Raw genomic sequence first — 17,434 nt, forward strand, 5'->3', positions numbered from 1 at the left:
ACTCCCATTGCACTGCGCAGTATCTGCGTCGAATAGAAATAGACATTCATGAAAAGAGTAAAACTTCTTCTAAACTTCGATTTTTCGTTAGTGTGTGAATTTTGAATCATGGTTGGATTTTTTTTTTTCTGAGAGGGTAAATCGCCCTCCAGTGTCCAAACTACAATGGTCCCACCTTTGATTTTTTTTTTTTTCCGTGGCTGGATTTAGACACTTCCTTTTGTTCCTCCAGCAATTAGGAGCAATTACGTGAATTTCATTCTCACATCAGTTATCGTCCCTGACATTCAGTGGTCTTGATGGAGCCTAAACGGACTGAATTAGGACTGAAATAATGAAGTTATTCCCACTGCCGCGTCTCCTTTCTCTCTTTTTTCTCTTTATAACTCCGTGTGATTCCAGTTATCGAATTCGCTTATTTATGGAGCACTAAAGATTTTACTTGGAGTTACAGGCTAGGGAATACGTTCATTATCGATTCCGATGTCTCAGACAGTAGAAATGATAATGTTTTAGACGATAAACGTTCACACACACATAATCATATATATACGTAATATATATATATATATATTATATATATATATATATATATATAATATATATATATATATATATGTGTGTGTGTGTGTGTGTGTGTGTGTGTGTGTGTGTGGTGCGTGTGTCATTTTTCTTTAGCCCAAGCTTTAAAAGGTAAGCCTAAATGTTCGTTAACATGAAATTTTGTCATTAATCCTAACTTGAGAAAACCTCCAACTTCTATTTGCTTCTTTATTAGCTCATTACTGCTTAACTAACAGTCAGTTTTAACACATATCTTGATCAATTTATTTTACTATAAGTTTATTGCCACTGAAATAAGTCACACACTATTTATATTCATCATTATGAGGGGAACTGAGACCTTTGTCTTTATGAAATCAATAAATTCTTCCTCTGTCACATATCAGCACATGCAGATAACCTGCAAGGAGCATAAGTATACATTCCTTGATTTATTATTATTATTATTATTATTATTATTATTATTATTATTCAAAAGATGAAGCGTATTCACATGGGGACATTGACTTGAAATTCAAGCTTCCACAGGATATGTTGTTCATTCGAAAAAAGTAAGTACATTCTTACAATACAAGGAGAATTTAAGTTGATTTAGCTGCGTTTACATTTAGATAAAGAAAAAACATTCTAATCCTTTTGCTACAGGAATATTACTTTGAGGATAGAGTTCAAATCCTTCCCACTTAACATTCCAAGAGTTAACAAAGAAACCTATTTTGAGCGTAATATCCAAGGAACGAAGATAAGTTTTTCGGTTATGAAAGAAGTCCTTCCTTGCACTGATCTGATGAACTTGAACCGGGAACTATTTTGAAATATGTTCGCGATGTGGAAAATGTAGAAAACGAACAGAGCAGCAAGTAACTGACAAAAGATTACTATCAGCCTGAGAGAGATGAGAAAATTGTGAAAAACACATCGAAAGGAAACGAAATTCGAAAACTTGCATGTGAGAGCTCGAGGTCTCTGGTGTCCTGTAGTATTCATTGCATTCATCAACTGCTTCCAACGGTTCTCAGAGGTGGTCATAAAATAATCTGACAGCTACTTCATTTTGGACAAATGATGTTTGCTGATGAACCTGAAGATGTACCAGTCTAGTGCCAACCCCCCTGAAGGTGAGGAAAACACACGCACACATACATACACACACACACACACACACACACACACACATATATATATATGTGTGTGTGTGTGTGTGTGTGTGTGTGTGCGTGGCACTAGACAGGCATATCAGGAGGTTCAACAGCAAATATCATATATATATATATATATATATATATATATATATATATATATATATATATATATATATATATATATATATATATATATATATATATACGTATGTGTGTGTGTGTGTGTGTGTTTAGTATGATCTGTACAGAAATGCCAAATGCTGTTTATCCACTCCCGTGACCTTTCTCTGTTAACTCAAACCTTTGATTCATTTGTGTCCTACTCTTTAGAGACAGAAGGATTAATGAAATGCAAACATTGTTATCCAGAGTCATCAGGAAGTCGAACACATTCCCACACAGATACAACAAAGTTTTTAATTTGTTCAACGTTTTCCTAAACTGTGTTCTAATATTCCGTTTGGATGAAATATACGAACTCAACAACGTTTGACAATGATCGACGATAACGTAAAAGTTCAGTGACTAGAAAAAAAAAATATTGAAAATAAACGATGTTTCGGCAGTATACAATGTCTGAGAAAAAATTATTATTCTTTTACTTTATTAACATTGCATGCAGTTTAACGGAATATTGACCGATGTGTCCATTTTCCTCTTTAATATATAAAACACCAGGCATAGAATACAAATAAAATAAAAATAGAAATGAAATAAACTCCGTGTCATGAGCAAAAAAGTTATCATAATTTTCTTTTACGATATTGGAAAGCAGTGGTTTTGATCGGAATTATTTCTCTCAAGTATTTTTTTTTTCCATTCAGTGAACATTAGGTTTCTTACAATTTCAAAATGCATTTTAACTATCATTATTTCATTGTTATGCCTCATGCGTGCTTGCTCTGTACTTCAAAGACGTTTTCCGAGTTCTTACTGCTCATTGAATGTCACAAGAGGAGAAATGGTCATACTTTAATTTTCTATTTTCCATTCGGGCCGTCTATTCATTTTTATCCGATTATGCAGTTACATCGTTAAGGGGGAATTGGATGAAAAGTTAGTCAAAATCATTTGGTTCCAAACCATTTTTGCTGTTGAGAATGACTTGATTCGGATATGTTTCGCTTTCGAGAATTCTTCGAATATTGTAGCAAATGCTATTCTTGAGTCTCGGATAATGTAATATACATTAAATGACGGTGAAAGTTGGTTTCTAAAAAAAAAAAAAAAAAAAAAAAAATGTATATCCTCTGTAAAGTTTTCTGTTTTCAATCGCTACTGCGACATTATCACATTCTTTCACGGATCCAGTAATCTATTGAAGTTCGTTGATATGAATTCTGATATGCCACGGTACGTATATAATATATGATACTAATTATTTTTAACTACACGATATTGGTATCGTGAACAGAACTAAAATCCGCGGTCTTTTACCTCCTACACTAAACATACATTGGATACGTAGTCCCTTGAAACCTCAGCTGCCAGTTATGTAAATGGTAGTTAGAGCGATGTATGGGTTGTAACCTATGGAAGGCCAATTCCTGAGTGTATAGTCACTCATATAAGATTCATGGGTGTCTCCGGGCATAAAGCTGAATTCCATTCAACCCCTTTCTGGACAACGAGTCTGTATAGTGACGTAAGACGAGCACACTCCGAAACTTTCTACAGCAGAGTTAGGTAGTTGAACATTTGGCCAGCATTGCATTCACAGACACCTGACATCCAGAAAGGGGTGAAATGGAAATCTCTCTCAAACACCCGGACATCCATGAACTTATATGAGTGACTGTACCTCCTCTGAGAGAAAACGGTGTACGCTCTCTCTATCTCTCTAAAAATAAATAAATAAATACATATAGTATATATATATATATATATATATATATATATATATATATATATATATATATATATGTATGTATATATATATATATATATATATATATATATCTATATATATATATACATATACTATACATATACATATAAATGTAAGGAGTGAGAAAGTGACAGGTTATGTTCAACCATATAAATAGGAGATTTCAACTGATCAATCACTCTTACTCATTTGCGTTGCAGTGATATGGCTAAGAACGCTGCATTTGATTTATGTTATGCATTTGGTAAAAGAATTAAAGAGACCTCCAACACCATGATTCGGCATTGACAAGAAAAGTTGTCTTTCGCAGCGCCTATCGACAGTAAAATCAAACGCCATCAGTGTTCGCTTGTAGAAATGGATCGAGCTCGTTGGCTTATATATTCCAAATCTTCGTTACAGGTAAGTTAGCAATATTAGTGGTGTCTTTTTCAATCGCTGTTGTATACCCCGATTGATAAAGTATATTTTAGCTCATGTAGTATCTTTTAATTTTGTCTTTAAATTTCGGCTCCTTGCTATCGCGCGAAACAGGCTTTCCCAATTTAAATGAGTACGGGGTGAAAATCCCTCTGAAACATTCGGCTATAGCAATCATTTGTAAAGTTTTTGGGACCGTTCAGATATTTGCGTTTGTAAAATTTAATCGATGAGTAACAAGGTGATTAGCATTTGTCTGTCTGTTTTTTTTACTTGTATTAAAAAGTGTTGATCGAAAAAGATAAAAGCAAACTATAACATTTCAACAATAATGCAAAGGTCTCTTCAAACAACTCATCTACTTATTGGGGACCTTTACCTCAAGCGCATCCATATCAGCCACTTCATTTGACTCTCTTCCTGTTACTTTAACATTATGCTGGCCTTATGCCATCGAGGATACCTATGCCGGCATTCCGTATGTGGATGACTCTCCTCTAGAAGATAGAACATATTTATTCACCTAACTTATCTTCCCAAATCCTTTAAGAAGCTCGATTTCAATCACTATTCCAAGAATTCGAAACATCTCACCTTCTTAAATTTGTAGTAGCTTTGAATTTTCATTAGTGATTTCTCCCTTTCCAGTGGATATATTGTCAGCGTTTTTATTTTTTTCCGAAAGCCCCTCCTGATATTTTTACCGATCACACACACACACACACACACACACACACACACACGTATACTCGTATATTTGTGTGTGTGCGAGTGCTGGTTCGTGTGTGACTGTGTAATGACACTTTTATGTAGACTTTGCTAAGCCAGATGTTCTTCCGGAGTATGTAGCATGATAGCAAGCGAACGACTGGGAACCGTTATGGTGATACTGCATTTTCGACTTACGATCAAGCTTAACGATAACGTCTTCACATCCGCTGGAACAATATCTGCCTCTCGAGTAGTTGCAATGCATTATTCTGCATGCGGAATACGATACGCGTCTCCATAAAACCTCTGTTGCACTACTCACAGGAAACATCCAAAGCCACAGACGCTGCTTTTCCCATCTCCTGTTCTCGTAAAAGGAGATCACCCGAATGCACCAGCAGTAGTCAAGGACTGTTAAGCTTCCGTCAGCATCTCTCCAGATGTACTCTTCTAGCTTTGCTTCTGTTTCTTCTCTGAGTCTTTCTTTTGAATGATATCTCCAGTTCTTATGAATGGTCAAGTTTTGAACTATTGTTTTTATAATGACGGTGTTCAAATACTCATTTCCAAATTATGGTGACTGAAAATATTTTATTTTAATTAACAACTACGCTACAAGTATTAAACTAAGAAACATCAACCATAGTAATATTATATGTTAACAAATAATCGTTTCATAGCTATTTCTATAGACCAGGGGCTTAATCAGCAGCCGTTGTCAGTTTTTTTATCTTGCAAAGCTGCGCAAATCGTTTCTATCTTTAACTAACGTCCACATCTGCATCATTCTCATTTTATTTCCGGAATTCGTCAGTTTGGACTGAGGTCTTCATTGAAACGCTATTATTGCCAATCAGGCTGTTCCTTAAATAGGGGACATTTTCGCTTCAGACGACTTCACACCCTATTAGCCAGTTTACCGGTTTCTTGATAACGAAAAAATATTTTATATAAACCGCATAATGATACTACGATTCGATGTCTTTCGCCAACACAGAAATAATACATCAATCCATGAATTTTTTTCACGTCAGTAGCATTCGTGCGAGTAGGACATGTCTGTGGAATCACGTGAAAGGTATCGAGCTTGCGCGAAAAGGACGAAACTATAGAGATTAGATCAAGTGAAGGAAAGATCAATCTATCATACGAACATTTTCTCACAATAATTGAAGCAGCACGGAAAGATGGAACAATAAAGACTTTTTAGAGAAGGATATCCAAATCGAGCGAGACTCAGCAACCTGCAGTCAATGCACTGATGAAGTTGCTGAAGAAGGCACTTGCCATGAAATATGCGAGACATGGTTCCACTACGACTGTTCGGGAATTGAGTTACTAAATAGATAAGCATACTTTGGAGTAACAACGTATTGTACATCTGTAACAATTGCAAGAGACCTGAACAAAGAACGCAAAAAAAAACGAATAAAATAAAATAAAATAAAACTGAAAGAAGATGAACTTGAATAAATGAAAGCAAACACAGTGGTATTAGCTGAGCTGAAAGTGTGATTTCATGACCAACAGAGATAAAATTCAATGCAAAATCACTCAAGTCAATAAAGAGCAATTTAATATTCAACACAGACAAAAAGTGCAAAATTGTACTCGTTAAATGAGGATCCAGAATGATCTCGTACCACAGGTTTTAATTCAGGCATAGTATAAATGATGGATGTCAAGAGTTACTAGAAAAGGTTACGATTCGTAAAATGATGTGTGCAAAATAAACTTCTTTTTGGACATAGTTGATTAAGAGATGAATTGCAATTTCTGTACTAGTATACTTTTGCTGTTCTAATGTATATATATATATATATATATATATATATATATATAATATATATATATATATATATATATATATATATATATATATATATATATATATATATATATATATATATATATACATTGCTTATCGTTAGAGCAATGAAATGAGACAACGTTGAATCTGGTGAGTATCTGGAAGGATGACCTCAAGAAGGACACGAGTACGTAAAATCCCATCAACAACATCCATAGACAGACCGGGAGTTGGGCTTACAACCTCACTCCATGAATAATACTACTGCAAAACGGACTTATAACGCCATATGTGTATATATATATATATAATATATATATATATATATATACTATATATATATATTATATATATATTATAATATAAAATGCTGGCGAGGCTTTTTTGAATCCTAAATTATTCATAATGATTACAACCGGTAGTTGTTAAATAAGTATTAAAAAAGGAATGATATAGAGAGAGAGAGAGAGAGAGAGAGAGAGAGAGAGAGAGAGAGAGAGAGAGAGAGAGAGAGGTTACATTTTTAGAACAATAAAAAGCCATTTGATTTTTATTGCAACCTGTAACGATGAAAAACTATCTTCTGATAACTGGGTCCCAAAGGCGCCCGAAAAGGCCCAGAACAATGTTATAAAGACTTTAGAGAAAAAATATATCGAGGCTAAATCAAGTTACGCCTTGCCGCATTCAACTTTCTTTTTTAATTGAATGGAAAAGGCCTAATTGGATTATGGAGTTTCAAAACAAAATTACGATAAAAATTCCTCTATTTCTCCCGTTACTAGATTTATGATAAGGGAGAGAAACCGTGTTGGAACCAATTCTGCTGCGTGTTACACTACATTCGGATCTTACGATTTACGAAGTAAGTTTTGATATATTTTTGTACTGATTGTTTCAAAGATTTGTTATATGTTATAAAAATCTCTGTCATGTATATCAAATCACATAGACGCACACACGCATATATATTATATATTATATATATATATATAGATATATATATATATATATTATATATAATATATATTATATATAGTCATAATATTATATATATATATATATATATATATATATATATATATATATAATTGGGATAATAGATGCTACTGTGATATGTAATAGACAATAATCTCACACAAACATGCACATATGACGACTGTAGAAGGCCTTCTGGAGAGTCAAGCTCGTTGTGTTTATGCAACTTTTGGAGAACGATTTAGAACAGGGGCGTCATTAGGGGGGGGGGGGGGGGGGGGGGGGGGTTGGTCAACTCACCCCAAGACTCAAGTTGCCCCCCTGCCCCAACCTCAACTTGACCCCATCACCCCCTAAGTCCAAGGAAGAGAATTAAAACTTGGACTAACAACAGACTGATGATGTAAATAAATAAATAATAATCACATACACACACACGCATATAATATAGATATATATATATATATATATATATATATATATATATATATATATATATATATATATACACACACACATATATCAATTCTATGGTATTCACTGTCCACATCCGCAATTAAAACCATACGAAATATTAGAGTCAGGTGTGTTCCTGGCATGATGGAAATCAAACAATGTTACATACATCTTAATTAACAGTGAGGGGAGTATTCAATTAACGAGAGAGAGAGAGAGAGAGAGAGAGAGAGAGAGAGAGAGAGAGAGAGAGAGAGAGAGAGAGAGAGTATTCATAACCTCCTTTTCCTTATTTGACTTTGTACTTTCTCTCATTGATATCTTTCGAAAATATCGACTACTCTCCCACAGAACGAAAAGTATTTAGCTCATTTAAATATTTTTAAGAGACTGGTTGTATTTCAAGTAGCTTTAAATAGAAATTAAATCTGAGACAACGTCGATGAGTAAACACATCATGTTTTACGAAATTGTTACGTTGTATGTGAGCAATATCGGCCATTCTCAAATACTCGTCATTAACAGCAACATTTGAATCTTATGTTGAAGGACCTTCCGCACTCTCAGCGCGAATTTAGTACTCGGTAGATTCTCTCTTTACATGTATATAAGAGGCGTTGTTTATCAAGCACATAATAATAATGTCGGAGAAACAAATCCAGTCATGCATATGCAGTACATATTATTTAAAGAAAATCTGTACAGAAGGCTTTAGGGAGACTGTTCGATTCCCGTTTTCATTCGAGATTGAAAACGGGAATCGAACAGTTTCCAGAAAGTTCGGTACAGATTTACCTTTAAATGTGTACGAACATATACATAACTGTGAATTTGTTCTCCATTTCAAGAGTATTTTTCAAATAATAATGTTCTTCATTCACGTCTCATTTTTGTCAAATTTTCAATTACTTGTTTGTTACACTCCTTCAAAAAATAGTTTTTGATGTTTGTCGAGTTTTTAGGAAGCGCAAACACATTTCTCTAACAGATCACACTGGACGATCAAACTGGACTCAGAGCTAGAATCAGTTGTTGAAGCTTAGAAAAGAGAGAAAAATTTGAATTTATCATTGTCATATTATCCAGTATACGCTTGTATCTCCTGACCCAATATTCTTACTACTAGATTATTCCTTATCCATCTTCTTATTACAAAAAACAGCAGTTTGGTCTGTCTGTCTGTTGACTGTAAGCACTTTTCACCGGTGCGGAATCCCACGTAAGTGCTTAACAGTTGACGGACCAATTTATCAGCATTAGGGGTTAAAGAGGGGTGAAGGAGAGAGCGTCTTTCCCTACTCAGTGACTACCTAACTAATAAGACCAAGTCATTTTCAAATCGTTGCTGAATATGCTAAGATATGGGTGAAAATTACATCCGGGAAAACTACCGCTCGGCTGCAACTTTAGGGTAAACATTGAATTGTGAATTCTTACGTTCTGACAAGTAGGACGGGTACAACGAAATAGGAAACAGCAAGAAAAGGAGATAAACAGTTCGAGCGTTAGCTCGGCAAAAAACACCAGGGTTAGATAACTTTTGCTTGAGAGTGCAGTCACATCGTCTAGGGCCGCGGCACCCGGATACCGGGCCCCACTAACGAGTGAATCAAAATTTCCACTGCTTTGTAAAGCACTTAACCGTTAGTCCTTCCTTTGCATGAAAGTATTTAATCTCGACGTTAAATGATCTAATGCAATTTAAAACTTTCCTCTGCCTTTGCGAGCACGGTTACACCCACCATGTCTTGAACACATTTTAGAACAACGATAAACCTTCTTCTTCTGTTTCCACTCATTAGACGGAAAAGATAGTATCTGAAAGGCATCTGAAAGCACACTTAGAACCTATCAGTCTGGAATGCATTTGGGAACACTCTTAGGTCTTCCCTCACTTCAAACATGTTTAAGATTAAGTTAGACCCCTCCTGTCTAGACTGCATTTAAAAGCAATATTAGAACTTCCCTCGTTTTGACGCACAAGGAAAACCGATAGCCCTTCGTTGCATTAAATTCTAATTAAAAATATTTGACCTTCCCTTCACTCGAACGAATTTTACAACAACTACAGGATTTCCCATGCTCTGAACGCATTTAGGAACGACTTTTCAAGTCCCCTGGCTCTGAATGTAATGACGAGAAACATTAGATATTCCATTGCCATGTCTCCAGTGCATCTGAGAGCAACATTAGAAGTTCCGTCTCAAATGTATTTGGGAGCACCCTTCAATTTTTCCTGGTTGATATACCTTACATTTATATTTATTTATGATAGAATGATAGAACAAGAGAGCATAACTGGCTGTTATTAGTAATGTAACAAAGTGCTTGTTTAAAGTACAGCAGTTTTATAAATATGTTGTTATATTGGGTTGGTGATCATTTACCAAAGAGCAGTTAACATTTACCTCTGGCTACGTAAATACTTATCTCGCCAGTATGTATAGCTATTGGATTAACAGGATTACTGTAGCTTCGGTTGAAGACAAATAAAGAAGATTTAAGAACATCGGTATTATCTCTGATTATTCCACCAAGTACAACAAGTACAATTGGGATATAACACTGGTTTCATTACAACATTAGACCTTTCTTTTCTTTGAGGGCTTCAAAGATCAAAGTTAGATTTTCCAGCGCCTATAACACATGGAAGACTAACATTAGACATTTCCTTGGTTTGAGCGTATTTGCAAACAATTTTTGACCCTCCCTATCTCGAACGCATTTTAGAACGGCTTCACACTAACCTTTGAAATGGATGCTTTTAAGAGCATAGCTTGACACCTCCGGCAGCGAAGGTATTAGAAAGCAGCCTACACTAGCATTAAACTCAATCAAGAACATCGTTCGGCTTTCTCTCACTTCTAGGGTATATGAGAGCAATATTAGACGCTACCTATCTAAAATGCATTTGAGACCAACCGTTCACATCTTCCTGCTCCAAACGTGATCGGTAAGGTCTTGTTCTGCCACCTCGGTGGCCGCGAGTTCGATTCTCGGGCATTCCATTGAGAGATGTGCATTTCTGGTGATAGATTTCACTCTCGACGTGGTTCGGAAGTCACGTAAAGCCGTTGGTCCCGTTGCTGAAAAACACCATACAAACAAACAAATACTTCTAAGCGTACTGTTAAATATTCTGGGTTTTTTTTCTTGAGCGTATTGAAAAACAACGGTAGACTCCAATAACTTTGATATCATTTGGGAGCTATGATAGATCTCCCTGTCTTCCAAACGTGTGAAAGCAATCTAAACCAATTTTTGGCCTCAAACGCTGTTGAGTGCTATATTAGACAGTATCAATGCATCAGACGTTGTATTAGACCCTTGCATTAGACCACATTCTTAAATTGAGATTATTTGAAATAAGATTAGATGCTTCTCAGACCCAAAGTATAAGCAAAATTAGAACCTCCCTTGACTCGAGTTCTTTAAGAGTAACAGACATCTGTATTTGAAGAACCATCTTTACCTCGATCGCGCTTTTGGGCAACTTAGACCATGGACCCCAAGGGCCATACTTTTGCCTTAAACCCCACCGAGAGAGCATGAGCCCCGGACGTATTTGTGTTTGTTTCTTTGGTGTTTTTACGTTGCATAGAACTAGTCGTTATTCAACGACGTGACTTCCGAACCACGTCGAAAGAGAACTTTTATCACCAGAAATACACATCTCTCAACCCCCTCAGGGAACGCCCGAGAACCGAACTCGCGACCACCGAAGTGGTACGCCAAGACCATACCGACCACGCCACTGAGGCGCTCCGGACGTGTTAGAGGGCTAAGTTTTAGAGTACCGTTAGACCTTCCTTCGATCTGAACGCATTAAGAAAACGATAGACTTTCTATATCGTGTGTTAGACTCTCCTGCTATAAATAAGTTTGGGAATTACGTTAGTCCCTCAACTTGCCTCGAACACGTATCAGAGCTATATAAGTATTGCCCCTTGCCCTGAATATGCATTAAAGCCATGAGAGAAATTTCTGTTTTCTAATAGATTTTAAGGGGTAATGTTGAAATTAAAACTGATCATGTAAACACTTTAAAGTTTTTTAACTGTATAGGAAAAGGTTGAAATGGTCACTGTCAAAGGTGAAAAATTTAGTTGATATATCATCATTAATATATTATTATTATAACTCAACCAACACACTGATCTGATTAGCGGCTCTCATAGGGTTGTCCAGTAGTTGATGGAAAGAGAGAGAGAGAGAACTATTTTCTAAAACCTAGACATAAATGAAACACTGCTCATTTTGCTATGTTGTTCCACGTTATCCCTTCCTCCTTTTAATCGCATTATCATTCATTCGTTCCCCCTTCCTCCTTTTACACTTCCTGGGATAAAAGGGGCTTAAATCAGCGTGGCGTGAACCTTTCATTTCTCATCATTTATGAGAGAGAGAGAAGACACATTTCATTAAAAAGGGATATTGAAGTATAATGAAGACAGATTTAGAAATGTTGCTGCACAATTTCTTCTGTCATTCTCTCTGCAAAGTGATTGACCTGTATGCTAAATGAATAAATAAATTAATAAATAAATATATGAATAAATTCAGAACAAGAGTCTCACGTAAATTGGGGTGTCGGAAAGGCCACTGATCATGATATCGAAGATAAACGTTAAAAAGTAACTAAACTGCGTCTACTTTTTTTTAATGCTTTGTGGAAGCCACACGCACGCACACAAACACACACACATATATAATATATATACACACTATATATAGATATTATAGATCGATTATATAATTAGACACTAACATAATATATATATAGAATACCTATATACATATATATATATATATGTGTGTGTGTGTGTGTGTGTGTGTGTTATATTTATACGTATATATGGCATTTAACGAGTCTTTCTCGTATATCTATCTATCTATCTATCTATCTATCTATCTATCTATCTATCTATCTATCTATCTATCTATATATATATATATATATATATATATATATATATATATATATATATATATATATATATATATATGTATATATATATATATATATATAGTATATATATATATATATATATATATATATATATATATATATATATATATATATATATCAGCAATTCTTCATCAAAAACGTCTCCTCGTGCAGGTACTCACTTAACTAGGTTGGGCCTTCGGTAAACATTCAAATTTACCCGAAATCATTTTTAAACTTAATTTGAAGGGTTTTCGTTGATGAAATATAGCGACCCCCTTTTTATTTGAATTTTGTGTCTTAAACCCTAATACAGCAGTAAAGTTCATGAATCACATAAAATTTACAATCATTCGCCTCTTTAGCCAAAAGTGACAAACCGAATTTTTTAATTAAGTAACAAGTGAATGTCGTTTTCCTCGAAAGGGGACGATAGCTCCTGGCTCTCTGTCGGTAGAGTGATCATAAGTTCGTTCTCTGGAAGATATTGAAACAAGTGTTTTCTCAGTGTGACAAAAAAGAATGAGAGGTTCTCTGAGTCTGTAGATAAGTACGTACATTGTATGCTTGTTTCCACTTTAGTGATGGAAGATGTAATAGTTTATAGAAATGTGCTTATTGTTATATCTATCAAAATGTGTTTATGGTTATCTGTTTATAGAAATGTGCTTATTGTTATATCTATCAAAATGTGTTTATGGTTATATCTGTTTATAGAAATGTGCTTATTGTTATATCTATCAAAATGTGTTTATGGTTATATCTGTTTTTCAAGGCTTAGATATTTCATTTGTCATATTGAAAAATTTAAATAAATGTGCTTGTTGTTATATCTGTCACAATGCGTTTATCGTTATATTCTGTTTTTCAAGGCTTAGAGAATTCGTAGAACTTTGCCGACCTTCATTTATTGAGAAATTGTTCCCAAAATATAGTTTTTGAATGTTATTCAGAAATTCTGTAAATGGCAAAATGTCGTATTGTAAAGTACCTATCTTCAAAATAAACTGTCACTGATGGTAATTTAAACCTATGGAAACGCTAGACTAAGAGAGAAAATATTAGGTTCACTTGACTCGTATTAAGGAGAAAGTCTTCAATTTCAGAGATACAAGTTCCATTCCTGGTCTCCTGTCGTGTCTCTACTACGTAAAATGCACATGAATGTTACTGATTATGTATTTGTTCAGTAAATAATTACTTATACTAAACGGCTTGTCAGAGAAGCGCTAACAACACGCACACAGATTTATAACATTCAATTATATAAGTCTACAACACTTCCCAAATTACTTTATACCGAGAGAAAATAAGCTAAAATAATACGGGTACGTTTCACGTTGCATAACAATTCCAATACATTAATGAAAATGAGTCTAGTCGAATCCTCACACGATTGCCGTAACAATGAGCTTCAGAGCGATTGCTGAAATCAGAGCGGAAAGGCTTTAGTTCTCATCATCACTTACTGATAATTGATTGATTGTATCAAGTCATATGAATAATGACAAGTTGTATTTATTCAAGGCGAGATGAGTCATATTAGTTGTTTTCATGCAGTAATTACCCAGTTCGTAATGTCTGAATTATTAGGATGAATAATCAAGGATAATTCTTTTACTATGCTTTCATTCTATGAAACTTTTTCAATGACTAAATCGGGATATTTTTAGTGATGATCTTACGCTGATGTTGCCTGTATGTTTGTTAACACGATGGAGCAAAATGTTAAATATGGATCTCTACGAACATTTTACCAAAGGTGGACCACATTTCTGGACACAGATACCTAGATTTTGGGAAATATTTGGTGGCATACGAAAGATTGGGCTTCTGTCTGGGCTCAGGTGATTAGATGACGATACCGATCAGGGTTTGGGTGTGGGAACTTTTTCGGTTAAATACTGAGTTTCTTTTGAATTCTAATAGTCATATTACCTTTATCATTCGTCATTAGAAAACCAAAATTAACGTGTATTGTCTGTAGAGCAGAAAAGGTGCGTATCTTTGTCGTAACCTAGCCTTATACAGAACTGGCAAAGCACTATTCTTCGTTTCCTAAGGAGGGTGCGTTCGAATCCTGTCTGCAGAGACGAGTCGCTTGATTTCTTTCCTTTCAGGATCCAAGACTATGATATTGCCGTGGATAAAGTGTTCACCATAAGAAGGGCATTTATTTTTTCAGGGAAATTGACACGTGCATTACAAATCAATAAGAACATCTCTGAGCAAATAAAAAAAACCCTTTTTATGAGAGAGAGAGAGAGAGAGAGAGAGAGAGAGACGAGAGAGAGAGAGAGAGAGAGAGAGAGAGAGAGAGGTGGGGGAGGTTGGGGGTAGGTCGGAGGGAGATTTTCTTTGGGGCGGGAAGGGGACACTGAAAACGGTAGTCAAGGTTATGATAGGCAGGAGCTCACGCAAACATATATATATTATATATATATCTATATATATATATATATATAATATTATATAAATATATATATATATATTATATATAAATATATATATATATATATTATATATATAGATATATTATATATAATATATATATATATATATATATCTATATATATCTATATATATATAATATAATATATAATATATATATATAGATATATATATATATATATATATATATATATATATATATATAGATATATATATATATTATATAATATATATATAATATATATATAATATATCTATATATAGTATATATATCTCAAGAATACATACCCAACACTTTGATCAAATTCTGTTTCCTGGACTTACCCTTGCACATGCATACGCATGACCGGGAAGTTTATCTATGATTTAAGCAAACATTTTGCACATTTCCGAAGGACGAAATTTGTTGAGGTTCTTGGTCGACTAACACAGTTATAACAATATTCCCCTATTTTACTCTCTCTCTCTCTCTCTCTCGTTCTCTCTCTCTCTCCGTGAAGCAAGAAGAGAATTCAAGAATTTTAATATACAGTATAAGAATACAAATACGTGAACCTGAGACATTTTGAATATTTTGATAATTAAATGCGGATCCGTAATTTAGCCTTAATAATTTTCAATGCGCATTTCCGCATTGCATAAACCAGACTTCGAGAATCACATGACCTAATTAGACATTGTATGAAGGGTCAACCTTTGCTCGTTCATTCAAAATGGATCTGAACATTACTTCCACATATGAATTATTATTAATGATCTGTGGCTTCGAGAAATTAATAGTAAGTTGAAATATTTATGCAAATACGAAAGAGATATCGGTGTTTCTTGACTTTTCCTTTATATAACTGAGATGTTCACGTTGAAATCCTTTTATTTCTTTATTTCTTTTCCATAATGATCGTAATTACTCGGTTATTTATTTCCTTCCCCCTTCTCTTTGTCTTATCCTTCATTTTTTGTTTTTTGTTTTACAAATTTCCTGTTCATTGCCAAATCTGCTTAATGCGATTCCCTCTCATCTGCCGTCTCCTCCTCCTCTTCAGAGATGCTGCCTTTGATAATGAATATCCAATACATCTCAGAACTTAATTACTCTTACTTATTTCCTTTCTCATTTTTTTAACTCACAACTTGAGATATGATAGAACTCTAGTTCGGTTTCTGTGCTGTAAAAATCTAGAAAAATAAAGGATATTGGATCGTTGATACTTTCTGGTAACAATATCCAAGATATATTATTAATATCAATATAAGAACTGAATTAAAATGCATTTTTTTCATATTAGATAACAAAATCAATATCGTTGTGGATGATAGTGATACGTCTTATATACTTATATATAATATTCTTGAAGTACGGGAAAGGTGCATACAACCTGGCACACACACACACATATGTATATATATATATATATATATATATGTATATATATATTATATATATATATATATATATATATATATATATATATATATATATATATAAACAACGGGTGGTTGCTGGGCATTTCGACACCCGTGATAAATGTAGTAAAAAAGAAAAAAAAAAAAAAACGAAATCACCAGAGGCATTATGAAGCAAAAGCTAATCATAAAATCACTATCTATATATTCAGTGATAATTACCTACACCACTTCTGCCGTGAAAGTTAAGCATTTCACACCGGAAGTGTTTTTCAAAATCATAATTAGTTTGGTAGCATCGATGATAATCATTAAATGATTAACGATTATAATTGAAATACACCGGATTGTATAATTTTGACGAAATGATTATATAAAATATGGATATTTCCAAATTGATCTCAGAAGGATTTTCATTATGATAAATATCATGCTCCCTCCGGTTACGGGTCTTGGAGGTGTTTGCGTACACATATCTACTAACAAACACACATTACATATATATATATATATATAATATATATATATATATATATATATATATATATATATATATATATATACAACGTAATATAATATATATATATATATATACATATATATATATATATATATATATATATATATATTATATATATATATATATATATATGTGTGTGTGT

Source organism: Macrobrachium nipponense, chromosome 14 (genome assembly GCF_015104395.2).
Source record: "Macrobrachium nipponense isolate FS-2020 chromosome 14, ASM1510439v2, whole genome shotgun sequence".
Classification (NCBI taxonomy): Eukaryota; Metazoa; Arthropoda; class Malacostraca; order Decapoda; family Palaemonidae; genus Macrobrachium; species Macrobrachium nipponense.